This window comes from Protopterus annectens, chromosome 2.part0, assembly GCF_019279795.1.
Source record: "Protopterus annectens isolate FY-2018-M chromosome 2.part0, PAN1.0, whole genome shotgun sequence".
NCBI lineage: Eukaryota > Metazoa > Chordata > Ceratodontiformes > Protopteridae > Protopterus > Protopterus annectens.
In genome coordinates this window covers 1,821,734,944-1,821,754,605 of record NC_056728.1, presented here as the reverse complement: position 1 = coordinate 1,821,754,605, position 19,662 = coordinate 1,821,734,944, and the positions used below count along the sequence as shown (strand labels likewise).

Here is a 19,662-nt window from a genome sequence, read left to right as displayed (position 1 = left end):
ACCTACCCCTATCAGTGGCTACTCCCTCCAGCCTTTCCTCATTCACTGGGTCTTCTGAACCAGATTAGCTTTCCACTGAATTTATCCTACCCCTACTCTAGGCTACTGAGGAGACTGAGACACCCCAAGACAGTGTTGTACTGCTGCTGAGAAGGACTTTTTTGTATGCCCTTACTTTTCAGCCCATAGCACTATATGTCAAGGGACATACATGTAATGGAGCCTGCTGGCATACCATCCCACTTTTGGATGAATTCGCCAATGCTCCCATCTCCATAAAGGCTACACTTTTACCTTGCACACAAGGCCCTTGTCAAGATCCACTATGACGTGCACCAAAGTATGTGCCCTCCCATTCAGGAGAGGTATGCTCATTCATCCCTGCCAGCACCTCAGAACCCCAAACTGCTAATCAAACCAAAACTGCATGGGCCATAATCCGGGCTTTACCCTGTATGTCACTTCTACTGAAAAAGCAACTTCTAAAATATATATTTAAAAACTACTACAGCACTAGTATAAAACTGCAGTCTTTAGTGTCATTGCTGCAGCATTGTCTGAAATAGCAATCTTATGTACCAGCTGTTCCAACAAAACTACTAATTAAGATATCAGACTGTAGATTTACTCTGTTCACTGCTTTTTAGAAGGTTGAGGACATCAACTTCTCAAAGGGTATGTGCACGTTTACCATCCGAAAAAGCTCAGCACAGCAACTGCAATACTAAATGCACTGCTGACAGATTGCAGTAATTGAAAAAAAGTGAAGGGAAGAAATAGTACCATAACAATGAAATTACAAGACTAGCAAATACCACACAAGCTTTGGTGTAGAAATTACATTTCCACAGTAAGCTCTTTTAAGGCATGTTGAATACAAATAATGAAAGCCTCTCTTGCTTAATTAAAAATAAATACATAAAACAATGCCAAAAAACACCATGCCTGGGTCACAATGCAACTTACTTTCCAATCCTGAAGGCAGACACACACACACACACACACACACACACACACACACACACACACACACACACACACACACACACTAATCATGTACAAATATATTGGATACCTTGCTATTTCACTGCTAGCTACAGTAACTGCACTTTTTCAATGTGAATTGCTTTTTCCTAAGTATAAAAATGTCACTTTGTTTTCTTTTGACTGCACAGTGAAAGAAAAAACAAGGAACAAAAGGAACTAGCTTTGGAATCGAAGGTGACAAAGACAAATCTTTAATGACAGACTACTTGATGCAGCAGCTGCTTTGTATCACCATAACACCAAACTACTACAGAGTCAGTTTAATGTATACAGCTGATCAAAATAAAATGTAATTAGAGTGCACAAATGCATAACTGAAGTAAGTCTATCACAATAAAAATAGCACACATGTGCCAAGATGCCCACAGCGTAATGATCTGCATCAAACAGGAGTGTTTAAATCACTTTACTATCAGATGCAAACCACATGATACACAAAAACATAGCTGGGAGCAAAATGATGCAATTCTGTGTTACACACTGCTGACGGCCAAGTCAAAATATATGACAACGTGATTTCTTCAAAATGTTATTAGCACCTTAGGGCACACAGCAGCAGGATATAAAATACCCTTTTTTCCTTGCAGCTGACCTTACTTGTATGTTCACTGTTGCTGAATCCCAGACTGAAAGCTTCTTTTCAGCTAGAGAACAATATACATTTTACTCCTCTGCACTCTTCATTCAAATCCTTATCTGCTGGAGAACATTGCATGACTGAAAAGACAATACCTGACAAACTGGAAATTACTTTTTAAGATAAACTGGGAGACTGAAAGTATTTTTCTATAGAAATAAGAAAAATGTTTGACTGGAGTACTGGGCTATTTAAACAACTTAAATTGCTTACTGTATAAAATCTATGTAGGTCTAAATGAGACCCCTGCCTAGAATATATCTTCACCTGCAGTTCCTTGCCATACATTATAGATTACACAAACCTTATAAAATCTGCTCCTGCAATTTTTCTCATCTGTCTGTACTGAACTATTATGAATCTGGCTAATGCCATCACAGTGAAGTAATTTCTCCCATAGTCTACTTACAATATTAAATGCACTAACCTGGAAATTGCCGCTATAAACATTCCTTGTGCATTACATATCTCGGACCTAATCTTCACTACACACATCAACATCGGCACCCACAGTATATCTAGATCAAGTAATTAGGACTAATCATGAAAAAGTCATGTAAATGTTCAGTTTTTATAAATGCATTATCAACAGGAAATGGATTATAACATTTTACTACCTTCTAAATAAAGTATAGCATTTAGACAAGTGTGGTGTGTAAAGTGATACCTGCACAAATGTTCAAAGCACTGAATCTGAAACAAGGTACAGTGAAACTACTTGTGAATACTGATAACGTACGCAAGTCATTTTGTAAAGCCATCGAGTCAGAAACTGCTTACATTTGAACACAAGAATAAAAAAACAGAGCCAGTTTCAGACACTGGGAATGCACACTTCTGCTAAGCTAGCTGTAATGAAACATTTCAAAATGAGCACACAAGAGTGGTGATTTGCTTTGTGAGCATAACACTTTATTTACAGGTTTGAGCTATCTGCCAGGAGTTCACCTTAAATTCTACAGTGTGTTACTTTAAGTGCAAGTTCCAAGTTCCAAGAATCACAAGTAATAGAAAGGAAAATGAGTTCAGCAAAATGGAGTGAATGATTATAATTAAGAAACAGAGATAAACCAATGACTGGGTAAATACCATGATTACTGTTGAAAAGCCTAACAAAATTCATATACTCACAAACCCACAAGATCCTAACTTTAAAGAACGAATATTTTCCACTTCATACAAACAAATGGTTTCAGCATGGAAGGTGTAAACTTTTTTCCTGTACTTGCAATCAGGGAGTTTGAAAAATTAGCTTCCCAAGGAATATACATATATGTGTATACTATACATACATATCCACAATGATTTCTCAGACTTCTTTTGTTGTGCCATCAGCACCATAAGGGTGCTGTAGAGCTGTTATGCAGACTACTGTGAGACTTGAAGGTGCGATTAGTACTAGTAATATACTGAGTTATTTCTGTGGATCACTAGTGATATCTGCATTGCTTACTGTACTTATTTAAAATTAAAAGCACTACACCCTCACTCCCCACTGCTCCTCCTCCCACATAACACAAATAAAACCAGCCTCACATAATGCTACCACTCCACTGAATCAAACACATAAACACACAAAGACATACGGCTCTGAGTAAAATTTACCTAAACAGCAGAGGCCTCCAAAGCAGACACCCAAACAACTGCTACCTCAAGACACCCCAAAAGCAACACATAAACCACAAAGCAGTGTGCAAAGCAGTCACAGCCCTTAAGGCCAAATACAACACCAAACATACTTGTCATAGGTGACTCCATAGTCAGACACACTGACGCCCCACTCACCAGGCTGAACAAGGAGAGGGTCACAGTACATAACACAAGCACTCCACAGCAAGTACAAATATGACACAGTCATTGTCCATGCTGGTGTGAACGACTGCATGAAAAGAGACATAGAGGAGCTCTCTGATTATGTAGCCCAGGCAGGTATGACCCTAACCCTGAGCAGTATCCTTCCTTCACCAAGAATGATGCCACAATATAGAGACAAGATGATCAGCTTTAACAATTGGCTTAATGTCTGGTGTCATTCAACGGGGGTCCAGTGTCTGTCTGCCTGGGATGACATGGACGGCTTGCACCTGTCACCCCATAGTGCCTTTTTAGGCAAGGCTCAAATTCTAAACCTACCACCCTAGAAAACAAAAATGGGAAGAAATTGAGGGTAATGCTGCTCAATGCCAGAAGTCTAAATCTCAAAATGCGGCCCTTCTCAGTATGGAGAACATCGATGTCTGTGCTGTAACTGAAACCTGGTTCAAGGCTCCTGAGAGCACCCCGCACTATTAGGTTTTACCTCATATCATGCCCGCCCCAAAACCCGGACCACTCCACAAAAGGAGGGGTGTATCCATATTCATAAAGGATACTCACACCTCCAGGTTGGTGGCAACGCATGAAGCAAACCATCCAGGTGCAACTAACAATAGGCAAAACTGCTCTACAAATTGTAGCATGCTACAGGCCACCCTCTCAAACTCAGGAACCCCACACAGCCTTCCTGAAGACACTGGAGGGTATAAATGTATCTCCAAACACCATCATATTGGGTGACTTAATATAGACTGGGAACATTACTCAAGCCCTAACTTTCTAGCCCAACGGTTCCTGGAGTTCATAAAATGCCATGGAACAGCTAGTCACTGTTCCCACGAGAGGAGAAAATATACTAGATCTCATTGTCACAAACATGGGGACAAAATGCTCCACACCGGAAGTATATCCCTCATTGGTGAGATCTGATCATAAACTAATCTCACTGGAAATCCACATCCCGCCCCCACCCCAAACAAAAAAGACCATAGTGAAGAACTTCTAAAGCAAACTTCACACTACTCAAGACTGGTGTGGTATCCTTCAAGGCCCCTGAGTCAGAGGAAACCACAACCAGCCCTTACAAATGCCTTCTATGAACACCTCCAGGACTGCATGGATCAGGCAATCCCAAATAAAACCAAGACTCTTTCCACAACGTCCAGTCTGGTGGACCCCAGCCATTAACAAACTTTACAATAAGAGGAGAAAGCTATTACATGATAGAACAAAATCCATAAAAGGGAAGTCACCCCTGATCATTATTAGTAAAAAAATACGAGCACTCATAAAATCAACTAAGGCCAATTTTGAGAGAAAAATTGCCATGGATTCAAAGGACAATCATAAGGCCTTTTTCAGCTATGTTAGGAACCTGGGTGGAAACTCACAGATATGCTCAGAATTAGTCCAAAATGATACAAAAATCACTGAACCCACAGACATTGCCAACATACTGGCAGACAGGTTCAGTGCGAGATAACTATCCCAGCCGAGTGTAGCCTCCCGGACATCTCAAACAGCATCAATAATGAGGAATTAAAAGGCAGCTGTTTAATCTCAGCCTTACCACAGGATGTCTAGTCTGCAAAGCTATGGAGAGGATCATAATGGAGCTCATAAACAAAGATATAGGGGACTTGCAGACATTGGACCCGACCCAGTTTGGCTTTGTCAAGGGAAGATCATGCCAATAGTCACCAAGGCCATTGATGAGGGAAAGGCAGTCCATACAGCCTACCTTGACCTTGCGTATTGTAGAAAAACTTACCAGCTTAAATGTAAACCCATATGTCACAAGATGGGTTGCAAACTGGCTTAAGGACAGAACCCACAGGGTTAGAGTTGCTGGCGCTGTGTCAGACTCCAAGCCGGTCACAAGTGGTGTCCCACAGGGATTGTTTGGCATCTACTTAAGTACAGGCCAACATAGATGACTGCAAACCAGAGCCATGGCCTGCTACCATATAGGTGGCAATCCACTAAGCACAGAAGAGGTTATCAGGGACCTGGGGACCCAGGTTGACAGTGGCCTTTCTTTGACACTCACATTGCTAAAGTGGTTAGAAAGACCTTCTACATTGCCCACCTGATCATGAAGGATTCACATCCAGATCTATATCAGACCAATGATCAAGTTCCTCACCAAAAGGATAAATCTGTCATATGCTGCCAGATTGAAGAAACTCCAGCTCTATTCAGTGAATTAATGGACATGCTCCACCTCAAAAATCCAAATCCACCAAAACCACTACGGATATGAATCATCTCTGGGTCACTGCTGGACATAAATGCCTTAGGGCAGATAGCCTAGTATAAACCTATGAACCTATGAACCTATAAGGCGTACTACAACTTGAGAAAAGTATGACAAGACAATGATTAAGTTGCTGACTATAAAAACATTATACCTTCAAGCTGAACAGTAGTAAGTGAAAATCTAGTTGCACAATCAAGATATATGGATCACATTTCAGACAGCCTGAATCTAGATAAGAAAAGTCAGTGAAGTGGCTCCGAAAAGAGTTCTCATATTTTTAAAAGTTTGGAGTGACTATGTCTAAATTAAGTATGCAGTTAAATTATCAGAAAAAGGTAAAGTACTGGAGCAAGACAATTTTAAACTGCTTAAACGGGTACTTATAAAGTGACCATGCTTTTATTTTGATGTAAATAAACCTGTCACATTGTAACAACATGCAAACAAGAATGGAAAGGGTATACTGATTTTGAAAGATTACAAACTAATTACCAATGGATTAGGAGCCTTTAGTGACTGTCGGACTACAAAAACATTCTGTGATACAAAAAATAGCCAGCCACAGTTTATGGTTGTAAAGGTCTTCATAGACAAATTTATGGGGAAAACAACTGATAATGAAAAGTGAACACAACCCACTTCAGAGAAAAGTCTAATAGTTCTTCCCCAAAAACCCACACAGGCTGCAAAAATATTGCTGTATTTATAAAAATATGACTTGAGAGGGAATTACAATTTAGGAAAAAGATGCATATTGCAGATATGCAAAATATGACCATTTGCTTGGATACAAGCTAAAAATCACTTGGGAAGTGCTATAGTTGCCTAAGACAGGGAAAACTTGAAAAGTGTCAAAAAATGGGCTAAGAATGATCCTGATATACAAATAGTTAAAGAAGTTGCTATGAAAGCATGGAAAAAAAAACTATCATGAGGAAATAAATGAATCACTGCTTTTCACACAATGGTGAAATCAACTACATGCACTGCTTATTGCACAAAGCAAATAATCTAGCAATGCTAAATCTGTAAGGAGAGACGAATACATGGGACAACTGTTCCCATGAGGAGGGTTAAACTTCATTATTTGAAGATGTACAAGGTTTTGTGGGTTTAAGTTAATAGGTTATGGGGGTATTCTGGGGTGTTTTTCTTTTTTGCTTGAGGGTTTTCATTAAAACAAAGTCTTGTAAAGTGTGACAAGGGTTCAAATGGATATAACAAGAAACAACTGTATAAAGGATCAACCTGTTAAACATTAGTGTGTGCATATAACACAAAAGCTGGAAAAAGACATTTAAAAACTGTCAAACATAGCAGGTGGGAGTAATAACTTATCATAATGGCTAAACTATTTGTACTATTTATGGAACATGAACGGCCTCACTCACCTGGGTATGAATACTGAGCTATGTTAAGAAATGCAGACTACAAATAGCAATGCTACAGGAGACAAACTTGGAAAAAAAGTGAGCATGTGAATTTGATAAAGAAAGAATTTCTGGATGGATATTCAGCACAATAATCAGGGACAAAGGAAAAGAGTACTTGTATTAACTGCTAGAGGAGCTCCAGTAGTGACAGAAGAGGAAAAAAGATAATAATGATAGATTTGTGACAACATTGGGCTACTGGTAAAGGTGAAAGATTACACTGGCATTTATTTACATTCCTCCAAAAACTGCTACTATGCAGCCCGAGAACATTCTGGGAGAAATAATCATCTTTTGGCAGGGAATATTACTTATAGATGGGGACTGGAACTTGATTTGTAACTGAGGATGTATCTGGGGGACCTAGAAGGAAAAATATAACAAGAGTAGATTTTTGAAGAAATTTATACGAATATTTGGTATGGAAGATGTGAATTCAGGAGTAGAAACTCTTGAAGATAATTTACATATTATTCTCAAAGGTACAATAACTGGGATAGACTAAACAGAAATTATAATTCACAGGAACGCGCATTTAATTGAAAGCTTTGACACATCCAATAAATATTTCAGAGCATGTGATAACAACTAAGAAAAAATGCAGGGTAATGAAGTAAAAATGACACATTGGTGCTTCCCCACCTACCTGTTAAAAAGAAGTGGAAATTGAGAGTTATTAGGAAAGATAAACATTTTTTTTTATAAGTTACAGCTAGTGACTGCAATAAAATGAAAGTGAAATTTAAAAATAGGGTAGAAATAAAAGAAATAGAAATATGGTTAAGATGTAAAAATAATTTAGATGGGCTGACAAAGGTTCAACTATTGCAAAATAACGGGAATCTCACAGAACAAGAGGTTCAACTGCAGAGTGCTAAACAGAAAATATGGGAGTACTGGATAATATGCATGACATTAGAAAGACTGCTGTTAAACAACTGATTTTAATAACTCCAGACCACAACAACTTTTAGCACAGTGACTTAAGCAACAGAAAATTGAACGGGTTGTTGCCAAATTTAGGGAGCCTATAACAAAAAAAAAATATCCAGAGATCCTTAGAGGTATTAAGAGATATTTCAGAAATGTTATGAAAATGTGTATAAAGCATGGAAATGTGGGAATCAAGAAACAGCACAAGTGGAAATATTTATGGAAGACAATTATGGCAAGGTTAGATGTTGATGAGGCTCAACAATTAAAAAGTTAAGATAAGAGGAGAAGAGATTAACATGGTGACGTATAAATCAATCTGCAGGAAAGTCTCCAGGAAGTTTGGAAGCTAGAAGAGAAGAAAGTAATAAAGATTTAGACGATTTTAATAATATTGTAAAAGAAGGGGCAGCACCATCTTGGAAGAAAGCAGTGGTGCCTGTAATACCTAAAGATGGTAAAGATCTATCAGACCCAGCTTCATCTAGGCCCATTTCAATATTAAATCATGATTATCACGTGCCTAGTTCTATAATAGCAAAAAGAATAGCAAAGGTGTTGCCAAAATTGACAGATATAGATCAATGTGGTTCTGTGGAGGGAAAGCAAACATCTTACAATGTTAACAGAACAATGATGATTCAGAGGAAAGCAGAATGTAAGAAAATACAACTGCTGTTGGCAGGTCTTGATGCAGATAAAGCATTCAGAGTAAGCTGGGATGAGTATGGCAATGGAAGCATTTAGATTCCCTGATTCAATAATAAGGTTAATTAGGGAGCTATATTATGAATCGGAGACAAAACTTAAAGTGGGAGGGTTTCTCTCTGGGAAGTTGTGTCTGAACATAGGAACTAGGCAAGGGTACCCCCATACCTCTTTATTTGCATTATATTTAGTACCACTGGCAAAGAAAAAAAAGGACTCAGAAATTCAAGGCTATAATTAGTATGGTAATCGAGAAAAGTTGGCTTTATTTGCAGACAGTATAAAACCAGAAAAAAAGTCTCAGTTTCAAGTCTTTTTGGGATACAAAATTAATGAATATAAAAGTGTAAAATATGTATCCACTCATGAACTGGTTCAGCAATACTCATATTTAGGGGAAATTATAAAATGAAGTACTTAGGAGTATGGATTTAAAAGGATTCTGTTACGGCATCTAAGGATATGTGGGAAGAGACTAAAAAGAGAATACAAAAAAATGAGAAACCGGAAGCTCTTTGTTTATAAAGACAGCAAGATAAAAGCAGTAAAAACATTTTTAGTTTCTTTAGTTTTATATACAGATCCTGTATATCTTTTTATCAAGCAGAGAAGTCATAGACAGTAATTATAAAAAAAAAAAAAAAAAAAAAAAAAAAGAGTTGAAGGATTTTACCTTTGAGGGGAAGAGGGCAAGGGTCAAGTGGGATTAGTTGATCTTTTCAATAGAACAACGTGGTTTACGATTAGCTGATTTGAAGGCATATTTTACAGTTACATTAGTTAAAGTTTATATGCATAACAAGCAGAAAGCTATAACTCAAAATGGAAAGGGGGTGGTGATGAAGCATGGGGGAATTCAAGAAATAAAGAGTACGATTTTGGATGCAGATCCTTAAGGAGAATAACAGCCATACAGAATATTATATTCATAAAGTAGCAGAAAGAATTCTAAGGGCGAAGACAACACTTGAAAAGAGAAAGGTAATTTAGCTAACAGAGATGACAACAGCAGTACAGAGAATAGGCAAGAGGGAGTTGAAATGTACTGGAGAAAACTGGCAAAGGAATCAAACTACAAGAAGCATACAACTAAAGAGGGAAAGGTAATAGCATGACAAGAGGCTAAGAAGACATTTGGACTGCAGGCTATAGACTGCCTTCAAATCCAGGGATGGATAGAGTACAGGCAAAGAGAAATGGACTGTGGAATCCTAAGCAAAAAACCTGCTCTGGTAGAGTTTTAGTTTAATCTAGAACAGAAGCTGTTGTTAAAAAAAGATGATTGGTAGGGCATATAAAATACTGCCCTTTCAACCAGGGGAAGTTAGAAAATATTTGGAAAATAGACTGGATAAGCAATTCACAAGGAAACAATGGGAGGACCTATGTAAGGCTCCCAAATATGCAAAAAAGTCTAGAAGATTCAGGATTTTTGCTTGGACATGTTTGAATAGATATTTTTATACCAAAAACAAACTCCAAAGAATTTTTTTCTCAGGTAGATGGCAAATACTGGATGTGTTATGGGTATGAAAAGTGTAACTAGGAGAATATATTTTAGGAGTGCAATCGGTTGACAGATTTTAAAAATTTCCTGTAGGGTACTCTGTCAGAAATACTGAGTGAGCAAATGAGTGTACACTAATGAAATGATTATTGAGCTGGGATACAGGACCTAAAGGTCTAGGCATAGTAAGGCCTTGAGTATAATTCTGGTGGTTGCCAAAAAAACAATTACTAGAAAATGGAAATCAAAGTCTAAACCAACTGCATTTGAAGTAGTGAATATTGTAACAGATAAAATAACTGGAAATTGGATCTTTAGAAAGGGGTAGTAGCAAATTACATAGAACAAAAATGGAAATTGTGGGAATAATACATACAGAATAATGTTTTGGAGGAGGAGGACAGAGGTTTAGGGGAAGGCAGGAACTAGGCAATTTATGTAATGTGGGAATGATGATAGTTATACAAAAGAATATATGTGATGTATAATGTTTGTAACATTGGAGTTAAAAGTGGGACAAACCTGTTTCAGTATCAGTGTACATCTGCTCAATTCTGACAGGTGATCAAAGTTTCCAGAAGCCACAACGGTAACAAATGGTAAGATAAAAAACCGTAAAAAGTGCACTGAAAGCTATCTTCCTAAGGGAATATGTTCCACACTTGGCTGTACCATGTAATGCTCTACAGTAATACAACCTGGAGATAAAGGAATTTTCTGAATGGGAATTTTCAGTATGTTCCTTCTAGTGTCAGATCTGAAAAATGCAACTGAACACACTGTGGCCTCTCTTCTGGCCTGTAATTTACAGGAGACCCAAGGCATAGCCCACAAGCACTATACTCTTACTATCTGCCCTGCAATCTAAGTTAGATAGCAAAAACAAAGTCAGCTAAGACTAAATAATTACAGACCAGCTGGGCTGAAAAAGGGTAAAGGAGTTTGCCGATCTTGTCCAACTAGCTGGGGTGAAAAAGGGCAACACATTTGCAGATACATTTGGCTTTTCTGCAGGAAGCTCTGCTCCAACATACAAGCATGCATACTGAAGACACAAATTCCTAAAGTCTTCACCCTAAATATCACAGCCTCCAAAGTAAATTATCTATGCAGTACAGTAGTTTAAAAAAAAAAGCTGCTCTTAGCAGCAGCTGAAAAGGAAGTTCAAATGTTCAGTCAAAAAATCTAAATTACTCTTAAGACTTTTTACAAGAGGTCAAACAGTGAGGGATGCCCTTTGTCGAAGTAAAGATGCTATATTACCACAACTCCATAACTTCTTACTTCAGATACCCTTCAACGCTAGATTTAAGCATCGCAGTGGGAGGTATTTTATACCTCAAAAGCAGCTTTGCATTTCTTGACTCCTAACATCTCATTTCCCAAGCTGACATGGGAAGAAGACCATGGCATCTGCATACTGAGCTTTGAAGGACAGACCCAAATTAACAGCTGGTTAGGGAAATCCACTGCTTTGCAAGTGCCAAATGGAGTGAGAATACCCAAATAAAACAGCTCAAGATATTCTGAGCAACTCCTGCAGCCCAGAGAACCTAACCCAGGAGCAGCAGGACAGTCATTCATAGTGCCAATACATCCCATTAAATGAGGAGGACTCCAGGCAGTGCACAGAGATTGTAATAAGGCTTTGCATTCCCTATTAACTTGTATTTCTGCAGGGGTGCTTGGAAGATGTATATTTAAAGTTGGTACTGGATTTCTCAGTAGAGAAAATGCAAAATGCTTGACCTCGTTGACCTCAGAAAGGGTCCCAGGCCTTGATGGTCTTTCAGCTGACCAGTATAACGTTTTGGCATCCCTTGTACGTGCACACTCTTCCAGCATATTTGTAACTTATCGCAGATATACCCCAGGGATTACCTCAGTGTCACTGCTCAACAGAGGCACAGCAAAATAATGGGTATAGTTCCCCATACTAAAGGGGTGGCGTAAGCCACAAAACTATGGGCTAGGCTTGTAAATGCCCTCGGGCAGATAGCCTAGTATGAACCTATGAACCTAACCTATGAACCTTGTGGCAAGGTACCTTGTTTTTAATGAGTTAAACATCACAGATTTGACTGAAACCAGGTAGCTTAATGCCCAGAGACTAAGTTAGTAAAAATTGATAAATGGAAGGAGTCACCAATGGAGCACTAAATCAAAAAATTGTTTACAAACGTTAAGCACTTTCGTCAAAATCTACTAGACTTCATCAAAACATTCAAATAACCAAGGTTACATGATTAAATACCCTAACCCTCTTAACGATTGGATAGCAATAAAACGTCATATCCTATAAGTTAATTAAATTATTTAAAATTACATTATCAAAAAACAGCATGAAACAGCAACAATACCATGAACATGACATGCAACCACCTGGGCTCAATGACAAGACTTCTATTAGTTCTGTATTGAAACTAAAATCAGCTTTTTTTGCGATTTTAATACGATATTTTTTAACCATACTGTATTTTATTTGATTGGTTGGGGTTCATGGTATTGTTGGTTTCCTGTTTTTTGATAATGTAATTTTTAAATAATTAAAATATTTTAAATAATTTAGTTAACTTATAGGAAATGACATTTTATTGCTATCCAATGGTTAAGAGAGTTAGGGTATTTAATCATGTAACCTCGGTTATTTGAATGTTTTGATGAAATCTAGTAGATTTTGACGAAAGCGCTTAACTTTAGTAAACTATTTCTTTGATTTAGTGCTGTAGTGCTCCGTTGGTGACTCCTTCCATTTATCAATTTTCACTTTGTTTTGGTTCGTGTTTTTCCTGATAATTAAGTTAAGTTTAATTCATGTGAGAAACTTTTACTATTAACAAGTATTTAAAAAATGGCTAAAACAGTACGTCTTAAAAACCTGTTTTAATGTTATACATAAAAAAGGATATGTTGTTAAAAAAAAAAAAAAAATATATATATATATATATATATATATATATATATACACACACACACACACACACACACATGTATACATAAAATACTTTTAATTTCAAGTCCAATAAATAAATGTTTATACTGCTTAAGAACACATTACACTGAGACCCATAGTGTGTATGTGCTAAACAATATGTATAAGGGGTTCCAATTAAAACTCTCTCATTTTCATTTTTAATACCAGGACTATTGAGGTATGTTCATTTAATTCTGGTGGAATGGTACCACAGTCTTTTCTGCCAAACTAATTCCCGGATTACTAAAGCTGTCCTCCAGTCTCTTCATTGGGGGTTCTGGGTAACCATTTCCAAAATTCCAAAAAAAACTTAGACTGACAGTGCAGTGTATGTTTATATAATGCATTATTTTCATTTTTGTTTTTTATGTTGTAATAATGTGCATAAATTCTTGTCTTAAGGTGCCTTTCAGTTTTCCAAGTAAAAAGGAGGGCATTCGTAACAAAATGCAACATGTTGTTGTGCCTTTTGGCTTATCCCAGTTAGGGGTCGCCACAGCGGAGCTCCGGACTGCTAATGTTTGGTAGTGGATTTTTACGTGCCGAGTTACCAGCCCTGATGCACAACCTTCAATGAAGGCACGCTCATTCACGCATGCCTCCATGCAGAAGACGATCTAGCTGAGAATCGAACGGGACAGTGTCTTGCTGTGAGGCGACAACGCTACCTCAGCACCACTACCGCGGGTATGTGTGTGTGTGTGTGTGTGTGTGTGTCTATAATATATATATATATATATATATATATATATATATATATTATACACACACACACACACACACACACACACACACACACACACACACACACACACACAATATAAAAAGTGTACACATCCCTGTTAAAATGCCAGTTTTTTGTGATATGACAACATGATACCACAATAAATCATTTCAAAATGTTCCCACCTTTAATCTGACCTATAACCTGTACAATTTAATTGAAAAGCAAACAAATCTGTTAGGGGAAAAAATATAAAAAAATAAAAAATGTACAATAAGCTGGTTGCATAAGTGTGCACACCCTTAAACCAATGCACTTTGTTGAAGCACCTTTTGATTTAACTACAGCATTCAGTCTTCTTGGGTACACACCTGCCATCAATTAAAGAGACTCTGATCAACCCCAAATAAAGTTCAGCTATCCTAGTAGGATTTCCTCAGTTGCCTGCTACAAGAGCCATGATTCTCAGAGAGCTTACAAAGCATCATAGGGATTGTATTGTTGAAAGGTATCAGTCAGGAGAAGGGTACAAAACAATTTTCCACAGCATTTGATATACCATGGAACACAGTGAAGACAGTCCTCAAAAAGTGGAGAAAATATGGGACAACAGTGATGTTGCAAAGAACTGCAAGTCCTTCCAAAAGTGATGAAAAGATTAGACAAAAACTGGTCAGGGAGGCTGCCAAGAGACCTACAGCAACACTGAAGGACCTGCAGAAATTTCTGACAAGTACTGGCTGTGTACTACATGTAACAACACTTTCCCGTATTCTCCATATCTCTGGACTACGGGGTAGGGTTGCAAGACAGAAGAATTTTCTTACACAAAACACCCAGACCTGGCTAAAATTTGCAAAACAATAAATCAAGTCTCTCAAAAGCATGTGGAAAAATGTGTTATGGTCTGATGGGACAAAGACTGAACTTTTGGCCACAATTCCAAAAGGTACATTTGGTGTAAAAGTAAAGTACAGTTGTGTAGATGTTCTGAGTGTATTCACTGTTGCAGTCATTACATTTGGGTTATCTGCTTGCAGTAGCCCTCAGTCGGCCTGATTAACAAAGTCTCGGTTCCTGTGTCAGTTGCTGTCCCTTCTTCCATGATGTCAGGTCGTCAGGGGTATAAAACATGCAGCCGACACCATTACATCAGTTTTTCTTGCCCCAGATGTCAGGTGCCCCCCCTAATGGGAAGCAATTAAATCTGTAATACAAGGATATATCTCCAACAAAAAAAGAAAATACATCAAAAAGCTTTTTGAGCATAGTAAGCGAGAGTAGAGGTATAGCCAAAAGAAGAAAAGGGGGCTGAAGGGAGGGTAACCATGACTGCAACAGTGAACACACTCAAACAACTACATTTATGATAAGTGTACACAACTGTACTATGTTCTTCGTGTTTCACTTTTGCAGTCATTACATTTGGGTAGATTCCCAAAGCTAAGGTTGGGAGGAGGAATTTAAATAGAATTAGGACCAGCTATAAGGCCCTGCAAAACTGCAGTGGCAAAACCAGCTCTGGATTTAGAGAAAATTGGCACATGATAATGCTTGGTGAAAGTATGTATAGAACTCCAGGTAGCAGCTTCTAGGATGTCCCTTATAGGGACGCCCCTGAGAAAGGCTGTAGAGGTAGATGCAGCCCTGGCTGAATGTGGTCTGATGCCCTGTGGGATAGGTTTTCCATGGTGCTTATAGCAGAAATGAATGCAGTGGCCTATCCATTTTGAAACGGTTTGCTTTGAAATAGCTTTCCCCTCTGTTCCTGCAGCAAATGCCGCCAGCAGTTGTTCAGATTTCCTTTGAGGTTTAGTCCTGTCCAAGTAGAATCTAAGTTGTCTGTGCACATCTAAGGAGTGCAGTATCCGTTCTCCTTTGTTCTGTGAGTTAGGAAAGAAGGTAGGCAAAATGAGTGGACTGATTAAGAGCCACACTGGATACCACCTTGGACATGAAGGAGGGATTGGTTCTGAGGGATACCCTGTCTGCATGAAAGATTATGAAAGGCTCCACTGCCATAAGGGCCTCTAACTCGGATACCCTTCTTGCAGAGGTGATTGCTAAAAGGAACTCTGTTTTCCAGAAAAGGAATTTTAAATCTGCAGTAGCAGCTGGCTCGAAAGGAGGAAGAGTGATTTTCTCCAAGACAAAGCTGGAGTTGGAGCTCTCCTGGGTGATCTTAAGTTTTTGGCCCCTCTGAGGAACTGCTTGAGCAGTGGGTGAGAGAGAAGAAGGGAAGCTCTGTGCTATAATGAGCTGAAATGGCTGAGGCATGAATTTTGATGGAGGAAAAGGACAAGCCCTTATGAAGCATCTCAGTCAAATATTGTAAAATCTAAGGTAAATCGGGCACTGATGCGCTCATCCCTTGAGATTGGTTTCAGGTGCAAAATCTTTTCCATTTTGCAGCATAGGATTGTCTAGTACTAGCCTCCTAGTCTCTAAAATAATATCCATCACTGATTTACTGAGGGGTGGTAAAAAAGAGATTAGGTAATTAGCCAGGCTGCTAGGTTCAGGGTTTGCAGCAGAGGGTGCAGAATCTGGTTCTCCTGCTGAGACAACAGGGAAGGAGTCTGAGACAGGTGTCATGGGGCCAAGCGTGACACACTGCGCAGGAGGGGGTATACCAGTGTTGGCGTGGCCAGTTGGGTGCAATTAAAATCGTCCTTGGCTTGTCCTGTTTGATCTTTAGTAGTACCTTGGAGAGCAGAGGCAGAGGAGGAAAGGCATAAACTGATAGTTTTTTCCAGCTTAAGGACAGAGCATCCACTTTCCAAGCTAGTTTGTGGGGAATCCTTGTGCAAAATTTGTCCAATTGATGGTTCTGGGGGGTGGCAAACAGGTCTATATCTGGGCTCCCCCATTTGCTTGTTAACATGCTGAAAATCCTTGGTTCCAGTTTCCACTCAAGTGGGTCCATGAGGTTTCTGCTTAGTCCATCTGCCAATGTATTTAACTTTCCTGGCAGGAATTGAGCTTGTAGATTCACTTGGTAGCTGAAAGCTGTGTTCCACAATGCCATGGCTAGTCTGCAGAGGGGATAAGAGTGTGTACCCCCCTGCTTGTTTATGTACCACATGACCGTGGTGTTGTCCGTCTTTACCATTAGTTGTCCTGGAAGAATGTGGTCCTTGAAGGCTGTCAGAGCATTCTGTACAGCTAACATTTCCTTTTGATTTATGCATAGGTGCATTTGACTTTGTCTCCATTTGCCCTGAATGCACTTCCCTGCCAGGTGAGCCCCCATGCATAGTCTGATGCGTCTGTTGTTAAGATTTGGGCTGCAGGGGGTAGTGTGAATGGTAGTCCCTTGTTTTGGTGGCAGGCCTCTGCCCACCAAAGGAACTCTAGGTGTAGACAAGGTATGATAAGAATCATAGCTTCTAGATCCTGTGAATGTTGTCACCATAGGCTTTTGAGATACCACTGCAGTTTCCTCATATGCAGCCTTGCATATGAATTAGAAGAATGGAGGAGGCCATGAATCCCAAGGCCTGCAGTATTTGCCTTGCAGATAACTGGGTTTTTGTGGCCACTTGTTTAAAGTAGGTTGTCAAATGAGTCAGTTTCTCTGGCGTGAGGAAAGCCATCTGGGAAGTTGTACTCAAGCTTGCTCCCAGGAATATAATTTGTTGACAGGGTACCAGGTGTGATTTCTTTTCATTTATGGAGTACCCCAGACAAGTCAGTACCCTTTAAACAAAGGCCAGATGATTCAAAAGAATGTTCTGGCTTTCTGCCTGAATTAGACAATCATTCAGGTATGGATATATTTGAATACTTCTTTGCCTGCAAAATGCAATGACTGGAGCTAGGCACTTTGTGAATACCCTGGACGCAGTAGATAAGCCAAAGGGCAGTGCAAAGAACTGATGGTGCATGTAATCTGCTTTGAAGCTTAGGTATCTTCTGCAAGACTCCCTGATAGGGATGTGCAGGTATGCTTCTTTTAAATCTAGTGCTGCCAACCATGCATCTTTGCCTAGCATAGGAAGCAGCTGGTGAAGAGTCAGCATCTTGAATTTTGGATTCACCAGAAAGGTATTTAGAGTAAAGTCGAAAGGTCCAAGATAGGATGCCATGTGTTGCCTTTTCTGGGTACCAGAAAAAGTCTCTAATAGAAACAGTGTCCCTTTTCCTCTTCTGGCACCAACTGAATAGCCCCCATGCTTAAGAGAGAGAGAGTACTTGATTTTGAGATTCTGCCCACTGATTTGGGGGTAGATCTGGCCACACCTTACCAACACCAAGCGGGTGGAAGTGAAATCTGCATCCTTGGGACACTGTATTTAAAACCCATTTGTCCTGGGTAATGAGTCCCCAGTTTTTGGCCTGCAGACCAGTCTTTCCGCCTAAAGGAGCATTCAGTTGGGAAGTGCTTAGAAGTTTTAAAAACAAGTCATTGAGACAGTCTTCCATAGGTGGGAGTCTTACTACTCCCAGATTTGGGTGTGGAAATCCCCCACTGCTTAGTCTTGTGTGTCCACTGGGACTAGAATCTGGGGTTTCTGCTGTGTCTGGGTCTGGCTTGAGAAGACCTGGAAGGGGCTGGAAAGGACCAACTCAGAGGGCCAGTGCCTACTAAATCTAGAAGGCTGAACTTGTAAGAAATCTAACAATTTGCATGGATTTAGCTTTATCTTCCATCTTTTTAAGAACTTTCTCAGCCTTATTGCCAAACAGGCGGTCCTGATTTAAGGGAGCATCCAACAATTTAGCTTTAACAGGATCAGGCAAAGATTGATCCATAAGCAAAGCATGCCTTCTGAGCACAGACCCAGTAACAGCAGCCATGCAAGAGGCCTCTAATGAATCAAATCCACATTGCAAAGTATGTTTTCCAACCTGTTCAGCAGAATGCATTAAATCCTGTAATTCTTTATTTTCCGCACAGTCAGGAATCTTCAATTTCTGTTTAAGCAATCCAATTTGACCTTGCAAAGGCTTTCGACACAATACCCCACTCGGGTATTGTAGAAAAACTTACCAGCTTAAATGTAAACCCGTATGTCACAAGATGGGTTGCAAACTGGCTTAAGGACAGAACCCACAGGGTTAGAGTTGCTGGCGCTGTGTCAGACTCCAAGCCGGTCACAAGTGGTGTCCCACAGGGCTCGGTCCTTGGCCCCCTATTGTTTGGCATCTACTTCTCAGAAGTACAGGCCAACATGGGAGGACTTTGGCTGACAAAGTTTGCAGACGACTGCAAACTGGGCGCCATAGTGGAAAGTGCATCGGACACGGATATCCTTCAGAAGGGACTCATGGAAACAGATAGCTGGTGCCAGAGCCATGGCCTGAAGTTAAACGCCAAAAATGTATAGTCATACCCTTCGGGAAAACAAGGTAACCCCAAGCTACCATATAGGTGGCAATCCACTAAGCACAGAAGAGGTTATCAGGGACCTGGGGACCCAGGTTGACAGTGGCCTTTCTTTGACACTCACATTGCTAAAGTGGTTAGAAAGACCTTCTACATTGCCCACCTGATCATGAAGGGATTCACATCCAGATCTAGTGAGGTCATTGTTCCCCTGTACTCTTCACTTATCAGACCAATGATCGAGTACAATGCCCCATTCGGGATGTATCTCACCCGACATCTGCAGCAATTGGAG

General features: G+C 39.6%; 1 protein-coding gene across 1 annotated transcript in view; it reads right to left on the bottom strand.

Annotated features, from left to right (window-relative positions):
- The window catches only part of LOC122792892 (MOB kinase activator 3B), a 714,758-nt gene that overhangs the window by 327,069 nt on the left and 368,027 nt on the right, over positions 1-19,662 (bottom strand). Inside the window, exon 2 of the mRNA XM_044060451.1 lies at positions 2,112-2,202. The gene's annotated coding sequence lies outside the window, so the exon portion shown is untranslated. The remainder of the gene's footprint in view (positions 1-2,111; positions 2,203-19,662) is intronic.